The 7,089-nt window shown below is 43.8% G+C and overlaps 1 non-coding gene and 1 pseudogene across 1 annotated transcript; one reads left to right on the plus strand and one right to left on the minus strand.

Annotated features, from left to right (window-relative positions):
* The first annotated feature begins 842 nt into the window (after positions 1-842).
* LOC144484710 (histone H2B pseudogene) lies at positions 843-1,229 on the plus strand (annotated as a pseudogene).
* A 5,032-nt stretch (positions 1,230-6,261) lies between these two features.
* On the minus strand, positions 6,262-6,333 carry trnam-cau (transfer RNA methionine (anticodon CAU)). Its single transcript has one exon. It is a non-coding gene; the product is annotated as a tRNA-Met (tRNA).
* Positions 6,334-7,089: the final 756 nt, after the last annotated feature.

Below are 7,089 nucleotides of genomic sequence, written 5' to 3' on the forward strand. Positions count from 1 at the left end.
GCCTTCTATCCCCAGGGAGAGAATCAATACACTCACTCACATGCCTCACTATCGAACAGATACACAATGAATCCCCAGAAACAAATGAGTCCAATACTCAAATATAGAATGAATCCAACACTCAAACATGGTCAGAGCAAGTCAGATACATGATTTCCAAACTCACATAATGTACTCCATACTTACAAACAGTGAATTAATCCCATGCAGACACACGCTGTATCAGAGAGTAAATCCCACACATACACACTGTATCAGAGAGTGAGTAAATCCCACACACACACACTGTATCAGAGAGTGAGTAAATCCCACACACACACTGTATCAGAGAGTGAGTAAATCCCACACACACACACTGTATCAGAGAGTGAGTAAATCCCACACTCACACACTGTATCAGAGAGTGAGTAAATCCCACACTCACACACTGTATCAGAGAGAGTGAGTAAATCCCACACTCACACACATTACCAGAGATTCACAGTTCCGGAAGGAATCCCACACTCCCGCACAGTCCCTCTGTGGAGAAGGGTCCCTCACACCGACAGCCAGGCGACATTTCCCGGTGGATCTTTCCACACTGAGAAACTGGCGCTGGAGATTCTTTGTGAAATGTATTTCCTGATTGTGGTAAGGAGGCTTGTGATTGGCGGAAACTCCTCAATCTGATTGGTCTGTTTTCATATCCACTCAATTGAATCCCTGATAAGTGACTGTAATAACTTTCAAAATGTCCAATCACAATCATTGCTTTCCCAATTCCTCATTAGCATAGATCTGTGGGACTGTCTATTTAATCAGCGCTCGGAAAGGGTTTGCTTTATTTCTGTGTGAAATTGAAGATGGCTGATGAGAAGAAACCAACATCAAAACCAGCTCCCAAGAAGGGAGCGAAGAAAGTGATTAAGAAACCGGGAACAAAGGGCGGGAAGAAGCGGCGAAGGTCGAGGAAGGAGAGTTACTCCATCTACATCTACAAAGTGATGAAGCAGGTTCACCCCGACACCGGCATCTCCTCCAAGGCCATGAGCATCATGAACTCGTTCGTGAACGATATTTTCGAGCGCATCGCGCGTGAGGCTTCCCGCCTGACCCATTACAACAAGCGCAGCACCATCAGCTCCCGGGAGATCCAGACCGCCGTGCGCCTGCTGCTGCCCGGGGAACTGGCCAAGCACGCCGTGTCGGAAGGGACAAAGGCGGTGACCAAGTACACCAGCTCCAAGTAAAACTCCCCATGGACTGAAAAACACTCCAAACACAACGGCTCTTTTCAGAGCCACCCACAATCTCTGTGAAAAAGCTGCGCCATCTTTTCCCTTATTGAGTGAATGAGAAATGTCTTTCTGGAGGATAGAGATTTGTCCCGGTGCTGAATGCTGTGAATGGGACTTCATACCCGCCCCTTACACACACTTTCACATTGAAGGGACAATCAAACTGAACTGAGAGCAGATTTTAAATCCCAGTCTGGGATTTATGATGGACAATGAGGAGAAACACCACATTGGAAGGTAGTTCTTTGGATTTAATGATAACTATATTCACAGTTTCGCAGCAGCAGAATTAAATTCATAATACGATTATTTATTCGTTATTTCGGGTCATCTGGGAGTCGCTCCCGGAACAGAGTACAGACGGGAATGAAGAGGTTCTTCTCGGGCTGATCTGTTTATTCCGCTGTTTTCCCAGAGGACGGAATCACTGAGATTTCTGCACACACAGGACCTGAGTCCATTGCAGCCCTTTAAGATCTGCCTCACCCCGGCGCTCCCTATTCTCCGGACACAAAGCTGCCTGTTCCACCGGCGGGATCGGGCCGGGGATTCTCTCCGCACTTCCCATTGTAACATTCCCGGCCGCTTTCAGGGGAGAGGATCAGAAATCAGCCGTTTCCCTCTGTCCCTGTGAAGTCTGTGTGAAGGAGTTGGTTGGTGATCTCCATGTTTCTGCTTTTCCACTGAGCTGAGATTTGCTCCGTTTTAAATTGCTGAACGGGGTCTGATTACCGCGGGTTACAGATAAGAGATTGAGAAGTTCAAACTGTTCCTAAAATAGCGCCAGGATTCTGAGGGAAAATACAATAAACAGATTATAAAGTGTGAGATTGAAATAGTTTCCTGAACATTCAGGCGTTCCGTTATTTTGTATTTTTCCTGCACTGAAATTGGCGGGTTTTTCCAGTTTGAAAATGTGAACCAATCAAAACCTCCCATTTCTTCTACCTGGCTCTCCGATTGGTTAAGAATGTGATTGAAATGTGAGTGACCAATCAGAGCTGGAGTCTGGCTGCAGCCTCACAAACCGCTCACAATGATTATTAATAGAGATTAAACTGTCGGAATCTGTATTTGAGTTATTGAATGTACTTTGTTTCCACAGACAAATATTTGAATGAACCATAATAAATGTGATATTTCCTCCGCACAAGTTACAGAGAAAAGAGTCGCCAGCACCTTCTCACACACAGTCCGTACATTGTCACTGACGGAGCTCATCAGTTCCACAGTCTCAGACAGCAGAAATAATTCCAGAGACGCCTTTTCAAGCCACTGCTCAAACAGCAGCAGAGACAGGTGTTGTGGCCATATCATGCCCAGCTCTCGGACCAGGATGGTCGAGTGGTTAAGGCGTTGGATTTATCGATCCAATGGGTTTGAACCCCACTCTTGGCAAATGGATTTTTAACACTACATTCTGCACCCTCTCCTTTCGTTCTCCCCTATCTACTCCATGAACGGTATGCTTTGTCTGTATAGCGCGCAAGAAACAAGATTTTCACTGCATACCAATACATGTAACAAGAAATAATCAAATCAAACTCAGTACCATCGAGTCATAGAGGTTTACAGCATGGAAATAGGCCCTTCGGCCCAATTTGTCCATGTCACCCTTTTTTAATGGCTAAACTAGTCCCAATTGCCCGCACTTGGCTCAAGTCCCTCGATAGCCACTTACTCATGGAACTGTCTAAACGCTTTTTAAAAGACAAAATTTTATACTCCTCCACGACTACCTCTGGCAGCTTGTTCCAGACACTCACCACCCTCTGTGTGAAAAAAATGCCCCTCGCTTCCCTTTTGTACCGCTGCCCTCTCACCTTAAACCTATGTCCTCTAGTTTTAGACTCCCCTACTTTTGGAAAAATATATTGACTGTCTAACTGACCTGTGCCCCTCATTATTTTCTGGACCTCTAGAAGATCATCCCTCAGCCGACTATGCTCCAGAGAAAGAAATCCCAGTCTATCCAGCCTCTCCTTATAACTCAAACCATCAAGTTCTGGTAGCATCCTAGTAAATCTTTTCTGTGCTTTCTATATTAGGGTGACCAGAACTGTACACAGTATTCCAAATGTGGCCTTACCAATGTCTGATACAACTTCAAAAGACGTCGCAACTCCTGTATTCAATGTTCTGACCAATGAAACCAAGCATGCCGAATGCCTTCTTCACCTCTCTGTCCACCTGTGACTCCACTTTCAATGAGCTGTGAACATGTACCCCTAGATCTTTTTGTTCTATATTCTCCCCAACGCCCTACCATTAACTAAGTAGGTCCTGCCCTGATTCAATCTGTGAAAACGCATCACCTTGCATTTATCTAAATTAAACTCCACTGATAGGGGGATCCATAAAGCCCAATCCAAATTGTCATCCACAATCAGATCATCACTGTGTCAATCCCACAATAGTGCAGCCTTAGCTCCAAATTAAATATCAGATAAAACTGACAGATGGTTTTCGGTTAAAAATTAGACAATTAACCTTAATAATGCACTCTGAGATTCGAGATCAATACCAGTCATATCACCCACATCAGGGGTTTAGAAGTTACTTGAGATTTTTCAGTCACGTCTCTCTCTCTGATAGTCCATTTGTATTCATTACTCAATGTGAGACTGGGATTCTTTCCAAATCTCTCAGTGATACAATTGGTGTGTGTAATGTTTTTCGTGAGGACTCATAGTGAGTCCTCACAAATATATTCAATACAAATCCAAACCTGAAGTACAGATTCTCAGATTGGGATATTCTGAAAGCTCGTCTAACCTGGGATACAACTCAGATTCCATTGAAAACTCACCCAGATTATGAAACTAAAAGTTGCAATATCAATTTGATGACTATGAACTGAAATATAAATTATTAACTCATCCTAAATCCTCACTCACATTGGGCCAGATGGAAGACACTGTCCAATTCCAGGTTGGACTCCATTTTGTATTCATGTCAAAATTCTTATTTGGAATCCGACTGAGTGTCACAGATCAAATCAAGGTGAACAACCTGAGTGAAACTTGCATAGCAATCCAGTTTCAGATTGAAGGATACATTATCTTTCACAATTGTGTTCACACTGACAGAGATTTAATGCTGGACCGAAACTCACTCACATTGTCTGTTTAAAACCTACTACATCAATGGCCTGTTTCTGTGCTGGAAAGTTATTTGGAATTAATCCAAACTTATAAATAGTCCCAGGGACTGAATGTGATTTAATTCATTCCCAAACTAACACGAAATAGCAAAGACTGATAGATAAGAGAATCGTTCTCAATCACGTGTTCAGTGTCAGGAGCTGAAAAATACAGGCTGTTCACTGCACTCACTCACTGGAGCTGTCATGAGTGATACGAAAAACATTACACACACCAATTGTATCACTGAGAGATTTGGAAAGAATCCCAGTCTCACATTGAGTAATGAATACAAGTGGACTATCAGAGAGAGAGAGAGAGACGTGACTGAAAAATCTCAACTGAAACCATCAGTTTAAACAGCAGTATAGACTTGCAAACATAATTAGTTCCGCTGATAGGTACAGCATTAAGCTGATGTTCTACAAACAGTACCAGGGAACATAAAGCATATGTTTCACAAACAGCACCAGGGGACTTAAAGGTATTGATGATTCCAACATTTATATAAAATTATCACAGACATAGAGAGGCATTGGCAGATCTAGAATGATCCCACACTCACACACTTCATGAGTGTGAGACACCCTCAGAAACAACGCCAGGCAAATTCAGATACAGAATGGTACCAGATACTGAAACATGTGAATCGATTCTAACACTGATTGTGTGACTTGGGCAGCCCATATCTACGGGGATGCAGTGAATCATAGGGACAAATCGTACCATATACACCACCAGGCAGGTCACTACTGCACAATATGATTCTGCAATGGGACAACGTTGACTAAACAATCCCGATTGTGCTCAGAATTACACTAACAATGGGACCAGAAAAGCAGAGTTTGTTTTGTAAATGATCTCCCAGTTAAGACAGAGATGAGGAGGAACCTTTTTGATCAGTTGTTTTTATTTCATTTTGTGCATTCTTCGGATTCGGGCATTGCTGGTTTGGTCAGGATTTATTGCTCATCTGAACTGCATGCTTCGACTGCTGGCATCAATGTCATGCAGGTACACCCACAGTGCTGTTTGGGGGGAGGGGGTGGGGTGGGTGGAATGCAAACTCCCTGGATTCTTATCTGCTGACGCTGAAGGAATGACAATATATTTCCAAGTCCGGATAGTGAGTTGTATGGAGGGAGAATTCCAGGTGGTGTTGTTCTGATGTGTCTGCTGCCCTTTTCCTTTCAGACCATTGTCAAGGTGGGTTTGGAAGGTGCTGTCAAATGAGCCTTTGTGAATTCCTGCAGTGCATCTTTTGGATAGTGCACACTTCTGTCCCTTTTTGTCGGTGTTAGAGGGATTGAATGTTTGTGGATGGAAGCAAATTATGTCAGATATTTTGTACTGGATGGTGTCAAACGGCCAGTGTTGTTGAAGCTGCATTTACCCAGGCAAGCTATGTCTGGAAACCAGATATTCTAGTTTCCTTCCACAGTCCAAAGATGTGCAGGCTGGGTGGACTGGCCATGCTAGATTGTGCCTGGTGTCGTAAGAAGTGCAGGTTAAGTAGATTAGCGGGGTAGATGCGTGGGGCTGTGGGTACAGAGCCTGAGTGGGATGCTCTGTCGGAGAGTTGGTGCAGTCTCGATGGGGCCCCATGGCCTTCTTCAGCGCTATAGGGATTCTATGATTTTTGGGTCATTTCTCTGTGTCATAAATGCCCTGAGATAAAAAGAGAAAACCTGTGTTTGTGGCATTTACAACAGTGAGCATGTTGCAAACTAAATTGTTGATTGCAAGCGAGAGCTGATGAAAATAACTGTAGCCTGTAAAGAAATAGCAGTGATACTTGCGGGGAGCAGCAATTTTTTTTTTACTGATCCTGAAAACGTAAATAGCAGAGAATGGTTTCGATCCATCGACCTCTGGGTTATGGGCCCAGCACGCTTCCGCTGCGCCACTCTGCTATCTACCAACAAGGTTCTGTTTATTATTGTTGCGCTATAGCAAAACAAAAAAAAAACTTTCGTATTGCTGTTTAATGACAGCAAATGTGCCCAGCAGCTCCGCCTAGCGGCACAATTCCACTGTCGAAACACCAAGAATGGAACAACAACAGAAATACACACAAAAACAGCGAGAGGCTGTCAGGATACACAAGATCACACACAGGCAAAGGAGAATGCACCGACTGATCATTTGTGTGAAGTTTTCCTGAAAAGATCAGCCATGATCTTATTGAATGGCGGAGCAGGCTCGAGGGGACAAATGGACCACTCCTGCTCCAAGTTCTTAAGTTCTTCTTTGAATCCAAGACTATTTAATTTATTTTGCTCGCCATGGTTGGACCACTTCACCAGTTATGTTTTCGTGCCAGAAAGGAATAATGCAAGGAAAGAAGCAATTATTTATTAGTAAAAAGTAGGCTTACATTAACACCACAATGAAGTTACCGTGAAAATCCCCCAGTCACCACGCTCCAGCGCCTGTTCAGGTACTGAGGTAGATTTTAGCATGGTCATTGCAGCTAACCAGCACGTCTTTTGGACTGTGGGAGGAAATTGGTGTACTTGTAGGAAACCTGCACAAACACAGAAAGAACATGCAGACTCTGCACAGACAAGGACACAAGATCGGAATTGAACCCAGGTCACTGGAGTTGCGAGTCAGCAGGGTAACCAGTGTGCCACCGTGCCGCCCTTAAATGTGAGTAAATCTTGTCC

The sequence above is a fragment of the Mustelus asterias genome, unplaced genomic scaffold (assembly GCF_964213995.1).
Source record: "Mustelus asterias unplaced genomic scaffold, sMusAst1.hap1.1 HAP1_SCAFFOLD_124, whole genome shotgun sequence".
Classification (NCBI taxonomy): Eukaryota; Metazoa; Chordata; class Chondrichthyes; order Carcharhiniformes; family Triakidae; genus Mustelus; species Mustelus asterias.